The 13712-nt window shown below is 38.5% G+C and overlaps 1 long non-coding RNA gene across 2 annotated transcripts in view; it reads left to right on the forward strand.

The window, feature by feature from the left end:
• LOC106518411 (uncharacterized) overlaps window positions 1-13712 on the forward strand; it is a 135870-nt gene that overhangs the window by 64811 nt on the left and 57347 nt on the right. Inside the window, exons 3-4 of one of the 2 annotated variants that reach the window (XR_001310315.1) lie at window positions 8602-8677; window positions 9357-9581. This is a non-coding gene — a long non-coding RNA (uncharacterized LOC106518411). Of the gene's footprint in view, window positions 1-8601; window positions 8678-9356; window positions 9582-13712 lie in introns of those variants that run through there. The other variant, XR_001310313.1, reaches the window with a different exon arrangement.

A 13712-nucleotide genomic window follows, 5' to 3' on the forward strand; every position in this document is an offset into this window, starting at 1 on the left:
CCCTGGACAGGTCGCAAGTCCATCACAGGGACACATATAGAGACAAACAACCATTGACTGTCTCACTCACACCTAAGGGCAATTTAGAGTTATCAATCATTGTTGTTTTTGACTGCCATTTTAATTTTAGTCTTAGACTTTTGACCAAAAATACTTCTTAGTTTCAGTTAGTTTTAGTCATTTCTATATTTAATGGTTTTAGTCTAGTTTTTGTCGACGAAAACTTAAAATTGTTTAGTTTTAGTCTGAAAAAAGACAACATATTAGTCTTTACAAATTAATTTGAGTAATTTGTGTTAACATTTGTGAATTTGTGTTACTCTAAAAATGCCCAAAACAAAAACATTCTCACTTTYTGGCTTTATTTCTCAGAATTTGCTAAAGTGCAATGAATATACACATTACACATGCCCAATATTATAAGCAATAAAGGGGAACACACATGTTCAACTCCAACTTGTCAGCCAGGATGATGAAGATGCATCTTATTTATAAGAACGGACATCATGCAGTCCTAAACTTAGCAGACTTTTAAACTTGTGCAAACAAGTGTTTACATGCACCAGGCTTTTYTTCAMAAAGAAACAATGACATGCACAGTTTCTAAGTCCCGCCGGCCATAAAAAAAGTATGGAGTATTACTTTCGTCATCAATGTAAACAAACAGCTTCTGAGCGCTCAGGATGGACCTGCGACAGCTTGACGGACGGCCTTTTAAATTTTTTTTATTTTATTTTTTTGCAAAGCAGCTCAGGCTGTTTGTCTTCCTTCTTTACTGAATGAGAGGAGGAAATGTGTGCTGGTGTGTGTGCGTGTGTGTGTAACAGTGCTGCTGTCCCTCCCTCCACTCTGCATTCTAAATGATCGACAGACCACCGACTAACATTCTCGTCCAGTCTCGTCAACGAKAACTCACACACGTTTCCTCATGTCTTAGTCATCAAAGAGCTATGTTTATTTTGTTACCGTCTCGTTATTGTCGTGAAAAAAAGGGGGCATTAACGAAAATATTTTGTCYTCGTTAACGAAAACAACACTGTCAATTAACCTAACAGTCATGTTTTWGGTCTGTGGGCGGAGCCAGAGTGCCCAGAGACTCACACGTGTAATTTGAGAACATGCAAACTCTATCCAGAAAGGTCCCTGGGCCGGGATTTGAACCGGTGACCTTTGCGTTGAGAGGCATCAGCTCTACCAACTGAGCCACCATGCTGCCTTAAATTTCCTAAACCTTTCAGATGATTTTACTTGCTGTGGTGTCCCCTGCAGGAGGAAGCAACCCAAAGAACAATGYAAAACAGCTAAAGCTAGAGAAATATATATTTTAACTACCCCTGTTTTTTTAGGTGTTGACTTTTACTTTGGTTCGCAAACTGTTGCAAAGTGTGACGGCTTCAACTGGACAGAGATCCCACAGGGCGCATGCATTTTTTTTGGCTGCAAGCAGAATTTTGGTATAAARACCCATCAACTCAAGCCTCAATTTGCATCTCATCAAGAGGCATGGCTACCTTAAAGATGTTGGAGCTCATAAATAATAAATCACCTGCATATTTGAAGTTTTAAGATCTATATTTCAGGGGGGTTGAATCCATATTCAGCGGGGGAATGACAACGGGATTTGATTTGTCTGCCTCCCATGCCAGCCGATTGTTTCATTTTCTCAGCTTTGTTATACACGTGGTATCAGTTAATTATAATAAATCTTTTAAGGTTATAGTCTGATATTAAGAATGACGGAGATGGTATAAGTATTTAGATGTAATATAGATAGCATTACTTGTAATGTTATAATGTTAAAGATGTAACTACTAAGAACGGATTGGTAATCATTCATTATTGCCATAAAAACATTTTCTTTCCTAATTTATGTATTTTTTTCAAACATGTTCAGAAGCTAACCTCTGAATTCATGTTACTTTCTTAAGCAGGACGTCAGCATGACTTCACAAATCCCCTTCAATTGTTGGTATTAAGGCTCTCAGGTAGACATCCTGTGTTCTTTGCATTGATGACATTGACTTTGACAGGCTCCTGCACACACATACATATTTTCCCATGCCTGTAAGCAGACTGTCAGGTGTAATTCGTCTGTATGACAGAACTTTGAAGCCCTGCGCCAAGATGCRTGAACTAGAGAAGAGGAAAAGAAAAAGATCTGCTCCCACAATGATGATATTACATCTWGTATTTGAAATAAACTCCGGGCTCGCTGATTGAATGAGTGCTTCAGTGTAAGGTAGAACAATAAGTCGCTGCCCTTGGAAACCGCCAGCGTTCAAACCAGTTGTCTGTACTGACTTCTTATAAATATTCTAAGAAAAAAAAGAAGATATTTCTTAGAACGTCATTTCTTTTYTATATTCTCGTATGTTTAGGGGAAATACAGTAGTGATTCATACCAAAAAGGTGTCTTCAATTAAATAAACTCAGTTGTTTTGTTTTATTATGAATAGTATTAAATTTAATCAGATTTTAGATCCATTCTTCCTTTTGACTTTTTAAACCTAATTAATCTAATTGTTGATCTGTAATAAAAGGTTTATCACAAACATAACAAATTAAAGCCTTTCATTTTATTGTCAAGTTTGTTTAGTTCAAGGCTAAAGATTTTATATCTTGTATTTCTACAGCTTAAACTCTCCTGACCGAGACAATTACTGCATTTGAGATATTGTTTAGTTTACACCATTCGGTGCCGTTACAGTTTAGGCCTTTGGTACTTACAGCTCAATTTCCCCTATAGTTCATTACCGCTCACTGTATCTGTGGAGTGTGTTTAGTCGGGGAGCCCGTGGCTCGACAGTCCCTGGGGTGGGGTGTGTTTGTTTAGGGCCAGTGCTCTGCTTGGACACTGAGATGCAGATGGTGCAGGGAGCCGGCCCAGGAGTGCCTTTGGACACGCTCTGGCAGAGTGCAGGGTCATGTTCTTTTGCCGACTACAAGACAGGAAATCCATTTAATTACCTGTGAAGCAGAAGATGGGGGGAGGGGGTGGGGGGAGGGGGTGACAGTAGAGTACTGTGTTCCCCGAGCACTCTGCCAGGGAGGGAAGGGGCAGGGTTGGGTTGGTGGGGGTGAGAACGAGGTGAGGGGAGAACAATGGCCGTGTGCAAAAAAGTCCGAACGAGGCAGCAGAGATACTGTACAGAGAACATGGTTAGAGCAGGGGAAAAGTGTGGTTCATTCCAAATCCTTTAAATGTTCACCGTAGTTAACCTAAACCATCCTTCTGTTTGTCCTCCCACCTACCATGACGTCCTTGACTGAGACCTTTATCGCACATTTTTCTGCTTTCTCTTTGATGAAATYTCCATGTCTTTCTCTTATTTCCTGTAGGGCTTCCTCAAAGTGTTTTGGCATTTTCAAATTTGTGTTTCTACAGTATGTTAATTAAGATATTGAATAAACTTGGTTATTGCCATTTACTGGAACAGATTTAAATATTTAGGTCATAATATGTATTATTAAAATAAGTTGTCTGGAATGACTTTGTTTTTGTTCATGTATTCTGGGGTACACAATCCCTCAAACAGTCTGGTTATCATGACTTCATGGTGTAGTGACATCATGAATTTCCAGGTAATTTGTTCAGAAAGGCAACAGTAGGCTTTTCCAGATTGAGGCCTAGAACTGTCACATCAGAGGAAAAGCTTGGCCCAACATCTTACCCTGGAACATTAACTGTGACACCCTCTTTGCTAGGTCTTTTCTCAGATCTGCACTTCCAAATGGCAGAAAATAGAAGTGTGGTATCAGAAAACACGAGTGTTACTTCACATTTTTACATTAGAAAATGGCTGAATATGTGACTTTAAAGCAAAAGTTTAAAACACCAGCCCCATTTGGTTTGAAATAAATACATCTATGAGCAGACAGAAAATAAAACATCACACACATACAAAAATAACTTTCAAGCTGTCTTAAATGCTTGTTTTCCTGTGAGGTTCTGGTTAAAAATAATTAATTCTGTCACCTTTAGTAACTTGTATGGGGATAATATTTTTGTGAAAAAAATATTGAAAAAAGGGCTTTAAAGGCACAGTGTGTAGGATTTGTTGTTTTCAGTGACATCTAGTGGTTGAGTGGTTGAATCATCCTCCCTGGTCCTCCCCCCACCCCCACCCCCTGCTTCCAAACGCAAAGGAGTAGCTACGGTGTCTCTCAGGTGTCAAAAACCTTTGATAATTCCAACCACGATGTCTACCAGCAGCTTCAGGGCTAGTGATGTTTCAAGTGGTAAGATTATGAGCTTTAATAAGTAAAATTATCCCAGCTATGATGACAGACAACAAATATTACATTTCTAGTATTACAACTAAAACCGTTTTTGATGCCACCACCGCAGTTTGTCCTTCATGAGCCTTCGTAGACAAGATGGTGGTGTAAGATGGCGGCTGCCTGTGTAGCGACCATGGAGATATAAACAGCTTTTTATAAGGTAAAAATAATAAAACAAGGTCTTTGTCTGCAATGATTAGACATTTTTTTTTATTATTGTCATCAGTGATTATCTCATTTTCAGCTAAAAGACTTGACAAAATCCTACACACTGCCTTTAAAGCAAAAAAAGTGACTTGATGATAAGGGCCTTGATTTAAGTCAGGAGAAACAAGAGGTGCATTTCTTTTAAAAAAWTTGCGAACCCTTTATGTTCTCTCACACACCAACAAAAGGTGTAAGCTCCAGGCWAAAGTGACCCAAATCCCTTCTTTTTTTTCTTGTTTGTATGTGACCAATATTAGATTTTTTCATGACAGTCTGAACGTGACCAATCAGATTTTTTATTTTCAAATCTGACCTAGGTCACTTTCATATGTGGAACTAAATTGGATTCATATCCAATGTTTTTCAAAGCGATCTCAGTCTGAACGGCCATGCATCGTTTTATCCCACTTTTACCTCATTGAGATAGGGGTATATGAAATGACCCAAATATTGACATTATTGATACCAACATCATGCAGTCTAAAGCTTGGAACTTCACATGTTTTGAAGTAGAATAGAATTCCAGTTGATTTATCTATTCTTTTTTGTTTTTTTACTTTTTGTATTTGCTAAATCATGGATGGATGAGAATCTACACCAGCTAACATTGGTGTCAGATTACGCTGATACCTCAAATTAGGTCTAGATCTTGAAAAAACAAAACAAAAAAATGAACAGCCTTTAGACATCAAACCTTCCTAAAATAATCATCTAAATTGTTTTTCCCATTTTTCAGGAATTACAAAAAACTTAGCTCAGCGTAATTCACAATCACTACACAGGCCGTTACCTTAAGAGGTTGAATCAAATGATTTGGTCAACTGAGAGTATAGGTGGTTTTAACACATGCCAGCATCACAAGAAGATAGTTTATGCAAAAGTCAGTTTTGCAAAAGAAAGGATGCGATTCTTTTAGGAAGGTGTCTAAACATTACTCTATCAAAGTTTCTGTTGTAACTGTAGTCTCTGTGATTTTAGTCTTGGTAAGTTGTTTTTGTAACCATGTTTGGCCTTGTAAATGGTAGCTCTCACCAAAACTGCCATGACATTTCCTGTCATGCTGGWGTTGTTTGTGCAGGACATGCGTATCCTGATTGTTCTGACCCATGAGAGCTGAGCATTGTAGAGCAGATGAGAGCAGCAGTGCAATATCTGCCAAGCAAGTTACTTATTATTATCGTCACTATTTTTGCAATACAACCCATAAATACTACAGTTATTACAGGCCGATGTTCATTATGTATCAGTGGTGGGTCATGCATTTTACACCTAGGGCTTCAATGGGGGGAGAACGGACCTGCTGGTCATGTAGATGCATGGATTGGATAAAAACTCTAAATAAAAACAAGCTACTGCTCTTTCTGCCGGCCTGCAGCAGCAGAAAAAGCAGGGAGCGAGAAGAGGCTGCCAGCTGTGAAACTTAATAACTTTGAAGTAAAAAAAAAAATCTATACGACAGTCCTAGGTCTGTATGCAAAACAGGGGAAAATCTGCCTAAATTGCAGACAATCTGTACAACTTGACACAATGCCATGGCTACAAAAAACACCAATAATACACAGAAACACAGAATAATATGCTGCTGCACCACAGACATGTGTCTCAGCTGCAGACAGGTGTCTTTGCACAACAGACAGGCTTTCAAGAAGCCAGAATGAAATTCTGTCACAGTCTGTTTGTTTTCTTGGTTTTTCTAGTGTTTCAGTGTTCCCCTGTGTTTCTCTGCCCTACAGCCCCGCCCACACTCACCTGTATCCTCTTGTGTCTCCTCCAGGTGTTTCTCATTTGTCCTCATTAGTTTCCCTTTATATTTGGTGTCTCATCCTCAGTCTGTGCCTGATCATTGTACTGTTTTCACAGTCAGTGTCACTGTCCTCTGTGTTCCTCTTGCCTACATTTTACCTGAGAATTCTTGTAAGTATTTTGRTGCTCCAGCAGCCCACCTTTGTTTAATAAATTCTTTATTTTTGAACTTTGGATTTTTTTGCCTGCGCCCTGGGTCATTCTGCCTGCACACCCTCACAAATTCATTACTGAAGTGACACATTTAACACGTTTTCTCAACTCCAGCCCCAGCTGTGCCACGTACATTTAGCAAAAGCAACAACAGCATCAATACAGATATAATAGACGGACAACTAAATAAAACATTTAAATAAAATATATCTCACTCACCAAAACCTTTTATCTGTTTACAAACTCCATCCTCCTTTTTTCCTCAAGAAGAATCTGACTCAACGTCAAGTATTTTTCTATCAACACCATGACCCTGAAAGTCCAGTCTGTTCTGTAATTTTGTCATCTACTGTATTTTAATTTTCTGTAATGCTGAGAATGTCCACTCGGCATTTAGCTTCTAAGACGCTACATAAATCTAGTTTCTCGGTCCTGAATCATGCTCTCTGATCAGCCAATCAAACGACATGAAAATGTTGACGCTGTCTGAAGTCAGTTAGCAGGCTCTGGTGTCTTCATCGCAGTGCCTGATTGGTCAAAGCAGCAGCTTCACTGCTGTTTGTTTCATCCTCCCAGTGTCTTTGCTGTTCGTTCTGAAGGCCTGAGGCAGATTTCTGGACCGTAACAACAGATGATGCTCGAAATATGATTGGATAAAAGCTCTTTATAAATACAAGCTACTGGAAACTGCACACCCAGGAGAAAAGCTATGAAACGAAGAGAACACATGTTTAAAAAATAAGAATGGCCAATAATAATTTAATAACTAATAAATAAAAAATATTCCAAAATGAAATCTAGTGATTCAGATTGTGTTTAGGCCAACAGATGCTTTGTCTCACCACTGTTATTTATACAAACTTAGTTCAAAACTTCTTAAAAGCTATCAAAAAGTAAAATATACCAGATTTAACTATAATATATAAAATCGCATGAAAATATACTGTATGTGCACAGTTTTTCTTCTTGTGTCATATCTGCTAGATCAGTGGTTCCCAAACTTTTTATCTTCTGACCCACAAAATATCCATGGCAAAAGCTTGTGACCCCAAATATTACTGGTCTGAGTATACAAACTTCGTTATTAACCCTAAAAACACAGGCTTTTTGACAATCTAAACAGTTTGTACACAAATATAAATACTTATTTATACTTATTTTGTGTTTTTGTAATAATTACAGGGAAAATATTACATCAGCAATTATTTTATTACCCTTTAAATTGATTTCTGGAGATTATCCAAGGTACTTCATGACCCATAATTGGGTCCCAAGCCCAACTTTGGGAACCAAAGTGCACTGGTTCCCAAACTTTTCAGCTTTTGACCCACAAAACAACAGTAGCACAGACCTGTGCCCCCAACTATTTTTGGATGATAAATATTTGTATCAGGTCAACTAAACATGGACATAGTAACAATATTTTTTTACAACATTTACCCATTTTAAATACACTAACCTCACTCATTTGTAACAACTAAGGCAAAAATGTAATTYATTCAGAAAATCTTTTCAGGACCCCACCTTGATGTTTCAGGACCGCACTTTGGGTCCCGACCCCAACTTTGGGAAATACTGTGCTAGATAACTGCTTTCCTGTTGCCTGTTGTTTAAGAGAAGACTTGCTGTCCCTGCAGATTTTATTTCTGAGATGCTGCCTGTAGCTGATTTATTTATTTATTTATTTATTTATTTATTTATTTCATTCGGTAACAGGCTCTATTAGATTAAAAATCCCGGAGAAAGAACTGCTAGTGTAACCTGATCATGATTGCACACTGGTGCAGAGAAGCAGGATTATGCACAGAGGCTGCACATGCATTGGTGATCCCAGACAATCAGCTATTTATTTATGAGTTGGAAGAAGTGCCGAGCAGGGAGAAATGAGGTGAGGCTGAGAACATTTTTATATGCTGTAGTCTGCATGCACTGGGGGGTCACAGCTTGCTCTGGGTCTGGGTAAGTAAATTGGCATGCAGTAGTACCACCGACACGGTGCACTACTACCTGCATGGTGTATCTCCATTCAACTCTCCCTGTCGTCCCTCCCACCCTGACCATCGGTCTCTTTATTGCTTAGTTTTTTTTCCTGTGCTAACCCTTTGCTCCTTTTCTCTTTTCTTATGGGTCATCCAACTAATGATCTGACCAACTAAGGAACCCAAGAGACTCAGTTCAGGCCAGGCCGTGGCTGGGAGAGAAAACGAGGGAGTGGAAGAAACAGTATGTGAGGGTATGTTCAATATTCATCAGGCTTCTTGATAATTTGTCAGACCAGTGCAACTGTTTTTTTTTTGTTGCAATTTAACAGAAAGTGATCCCAGCTGTGATGCTTGTATCAGAAAGCTATTCCTGTTTTTTTATTATATTTTTTAATTTTTTTTAATATTTTTTATTTTTTGCATTTTAAGATCGAGTCCCCAAAAAAAGTCAGGGAGCATTATTTGCCACTAAAATGCCCACAGCTATTTTTGCATTCATTCTATCCCCAATCCTCAACAACTTTAGGTATTTTTTCTCAGTCCCTATTAAATTATTAAATGTTACTAGTATGTAGAATCAATATAATCAGTCTGACAAGCTTTGTTGTTTTTATTGAAATGTGTCATTGCTATCTCAGTCTAGTGGCTTGTTTGAAAATACCCATTTATTTACTTGTAAATCAAATGATATGCATGTCTGTGTAAATCAAAGCAGGATACTCCTTAAGAGAAAATAATGTGGACTAAAAATCACCCACAGAGAACAGAGATAACACGCAAGGTGTTTGGAGATGATAGTTGGCTTGTTGGAGCAGTAGAGCATAAACTTGGGTTTGTGACAGTTGGAGTCATGATGTTCCTGTCCTGGCCTGGCCACCATGATGGATGTGGATAMGTGATTTCGTTTGTGTGTCTGTTTTGGTGGCGTAGGTTCTTGCTTGGCAGGTGGCTGGCTGCCTGTGGCTGCTGAGAAAACTATTACCTCTGACTTGTGATGGCAACACCTTAAAGTCTCACCATGTACTCCCAAAGCACGTCAATGTTTGGAGACACAGAAACACATAAAGTGGGACAAACACTGTGTTTGTGTGGGACAATATTGGTGAAAAGCTAAAAGATGATAAAATTTGTTAAGCCTAATGTAAAAGTGACCTGTATGTGCAGAAGACACAATGTCTAATGAAGTGTGCTGTGTTTACAAAGGCAAATAAATGCTATACATGTTAGCATATGTCAGTGTTGAAGTTTGCAGTCAGATAGGACTAAATTAATATTTACCTGTTTTGTCCAATGTTTACACTTTATCTTCCCATCTACTCAACAAACACAAGTTTTGATCCCGTCAAAATGTATCACATTTGTGGAGATTCTCAGTCATCCAGGACTTGACAAACCTAAAAAGACAAAGCAACAGGGCTTTTATTTTGTAGTTGAAGATGTGTGGAGTTCCAAGCTTTAAATTGCATTATTGGAATTAGTAATATTACTCTCACTGCATGTCTTGTTTAATTGAACTTGTGTGAAAAAAAAGTTTCAGTCGTTGCAAACGATTCATGTAATCTGTGTCATCTGTCTGTGTTAATTAAGGCTATTTCACATCCCAGGCAGGACCTATGTTGTCTGTGTTATTGTGTTATCCCAAATTAAATATCTGTTCTGTGACTTATACTCCGATGGGTCTCATACATGTTTTTTTTCCTCTTCGACACATTTTTTGACTAATGCAGTTCATACTCTGAAGCGACTAATAATCTGGAAAATGCACTGTTTCTTCTGCTTTTTGATACTCATGGTTTAGTTATGTTGCTTCTTTTGCTTTTTATTTCACATGTTTCTTTTAATATTTTCAGTGTCTTCCTCTGTTTCAAGCCTTTTCTTAATATTTGTCCTCAGCTAGCTCCTGCTCTTCAATCCTGCCCTATCCACTTGTTTCCTGTTATTGTTAAAGGGCACATATCATGCAAAATCCTTTTGTTAAATGTTTTGCTGTTAAATGCATTTTATTGTGTACTTGGAGTCTCCAGGAGTGCAGAAAAGTTTAACTTAGTCTCTCCTGGTCCTGCAAGATATCTTTAGATTGTTTCATATTTTCCAGCCTGTTTAGTTTTCTTTATTCTCTATGACTTTTTCTGAAATATTACCAGGGCCTACTTAACCTCCTGGTAGGCCCTGGGGCTAAGAGGTCCTCTAGCCCCGGGGCCTAAGGGGTCCTCTACCCCGCCCCCTCCCAGGTTTGGAATCCTGTAGTGGTCATGCAAAATGAATCTCATATTACAAGTTTCTTTAACACTGAGCCCCCTTCAGACCAATCAAGGATACATGGACTGTTTTTACACACCACCTTTCTAACCAACCAGGATGCTCAAAGTGCTTAACTATCCAATCTGTGTCCTCATTTACCCATCCACTCACTCTCATACAGCGTTTAGTGAGTGTGCCCAGTTAGCATTAAACTACACTACAATATGATCAGGTAGAATTTTATGCACAAGATTTATAATTACACACAGCATTTGGTTTTTCATGTCTTACTGTTTACTTATGGCAAAGTAGGGCACCAGATACACATCCTTCTTAGGGGCCCTAAATGTCTAGGGCTGGCCCTGCCCCCCACTCACAACCCTATAAATCAACATCACCTGTCTGCACAGATATTAACATCAGGATTACCTTTGCTACAGTTTTAAAATTTCACCCTTTTGAATATAACACCAGATAAAGGCAGAATCACCCATTCAGTGTCAAGTTTTATCACTTTAAGCTTTGACCAGTGAACAATCACACTGTGATGACATTATGTTTGAAAATCACAACTTAAATTTGAACTTTTTGTCATAAAAATATTTGAATGTTAAAAACCGCAGGATTGGTAATAATACAAGCAAACAAAATTAACAGAATCAATATAATAAAACCTATAATTTACATATTTTTCATACTGTATTTGATCATTAAATGCATTGATCAAAGTACAGTCATGCCACTATTTGGTTCCAAACTGAACAAATTTAAGTCATCTAAATCGACAAAATTATGTCTTATAAAAAGATCCATATTTATAGATAATTTATGATAAACTACAAACATTAAAAAGTTTCACTTTAACAAAAAATATTATGAGTTTTGGGGACAGATATAAATTGTTAAATGGAGACACACCTTTGCTTTAACACTGATCATACATATATATTAGTGTTAATCAAAAATCTAAAGTAGCAGACAACACAAATCAAAACAAAACTCAAGCAGCACGCAGCACGCTCCCACGWTGATCAAATTTAACTYCAACCCCTGTCCCGTTTTCTCCCACAACCCACGCACCTGTTGGTCGATGCTGTTGTCTCAGTGACCCTGGTCGGTGTTTTACAGGTGATCACCAGACTTATCTCCCCTCCCCAGTGCAGTCCTCTCTGCTCCTCCTGCACTCCTTCATTTATCTGCTTCTCTCCTGCTAACGTAACATCCACCTGCGCGAGCCGCGCCTCCTTCTCTCTGGACTTTTTGAGGCAGTAATCATCCTTCTACAGGTTCATCTTCAGGCAACAGGTTCAGAAAATTCTACCAGCTCCGTGGCTTCATATTCTTTCAAATTTGTTCTGACAAATGCAGTTTATTCACTTTATTGAGCACCAGCCAGARCACAGCTCACAAACTTCTTCCTTGACCCAACATTTTGGCAGCTGTCAGTCATCATCAAAGTGCATGCCCCCAAACTAACAATACACCTTCTGATTGGTCAGATTATGTGAGCTCATGTGGGTTACTGTTAGTTTGGACCAATCAGCGGCCACAAATCTGCATCTGTAATGATTGACAGAAAACCTGACAAGTTATGAAACTATGTACAGTAACTGTTTCAGCTCATCATGTGACCTCATGTGGCCTACCGTTTTGCCGTAGGCATTGTGGGGCCAGGTAAGCCTGTGGCTCTGACTATTACGTCAAATTATTTGTGATGGAACTCAGTGGCGGCTGGTGGATTTTTCTCCGGGGGGGCTGAAACTCCAAAATAGACATATATCAAAAAGTAATCGCTAAGTTGTTTAACGGCAGTGTATTTAATAAATAAATGAAAATAATAAAACATAATTACAATGTCATGTAGTGTTTTATTTTATTTTATGTATARAAATTTTGCTCTTCTGTAACTGAGAAGCAAATATCTTCATGACTCTGGATCATGGTCAGTGCAGTGAGATGTGATGTTGTGTACCTGAGGAAAGTCTGGATTCTCTTCAGTGTTGAGACACTCCTCTCAGATTCAACTGTAGTCAGAGGAGATGTGATGATGATGAGAATCTTCAGCAGATTCACAGTCTCTGAGAAGGTGCTTCACTGCCACTTCAGAGAACTGGTTGTGGTCCTGCAGGAATCTGTCTAGCAGTGTAGCACTGATCAGATGTTTCGTGAATGGCTCAAGATGGTGTGACAAACCTAAAACAATAAATGCAACATGGCTGACGTCGAGTTGTCGACGCCGACACAGGTGGACCCACCCACTACCGGTGTGTGTTCGGAGGTCAGCCTGTTTTCGCAGGTCAGCTGCGAACCCAGGCCACCCTATACTTTTGCATTGAGAACTTACAGCACATGTCCAAAACCTTCACATGACTTGTGTATGGGAATCTGTAGCGCTGAACACAGCCGTGACCCGGAAGTGACTCATACGAAAACGTTCATGAGTAAAATAGAAGTTTACTCATCAATAACTATAAATTATTTATGTTGCTTATCAGAAAACATATATATGATATATTGTCGAAACATTTATAACATTTTCTTTTGTTATTTTATTTTATTTATTTTTGTGTACCAAAACTACAGGGGGAGGGGAACCAGTGCCCCCTATTGACAGCTGCCACTAGTGATTATATTTCAGATAACTTTTTACTTCTACTTCTTACATTTTAAAAATGTAAAAAGTTTCATTTTTATTTCATTCCTGTCATGAATCCGGCCTGAACTGTTTTTATCTCCATGTCATGTCACCTTGTTTACCTCCTCATTGTTTCACCCCACCCATCACTGAAACTCATCAAGCATTATTCCACTCACCTGTGATCTGCAGAATTTAAGCTCTCCTCCACCACTGCTCGAACACCTGATTATTCAACAGTTCTCCTAGTAAATGTCTAGCAATSTCATGTCTCATCTGTAGTGATGGCAAAACAAGGCTTCATGAACCAATGGAACCTATGGAGCTAAATTGGGGTCATATGTTTTGTTCAACAAAAAAAAATTGAAACTGAAAAATACTTTTGAAACTGAAATATATATATATATATA

This window comes from Austrofundulus limnaeus, unplaced genomic scaffold, assembly GCF_001266775.1.
Source record: "Austrofundulus limnaeus strain Quisiro unplaced genomic scaffold, Austrofundulus_limnaeus-1.0 Scaffold60, whole genome shotgun sequence".
NCBI classification, from domain to species: domain Eukaryota; kingdom Metazoa; phylum Chordata; class Actinopteri; order Cyprinodontiformes; family Rivulidae; genus Austrofundulus; species Austrofundulus limnaeus.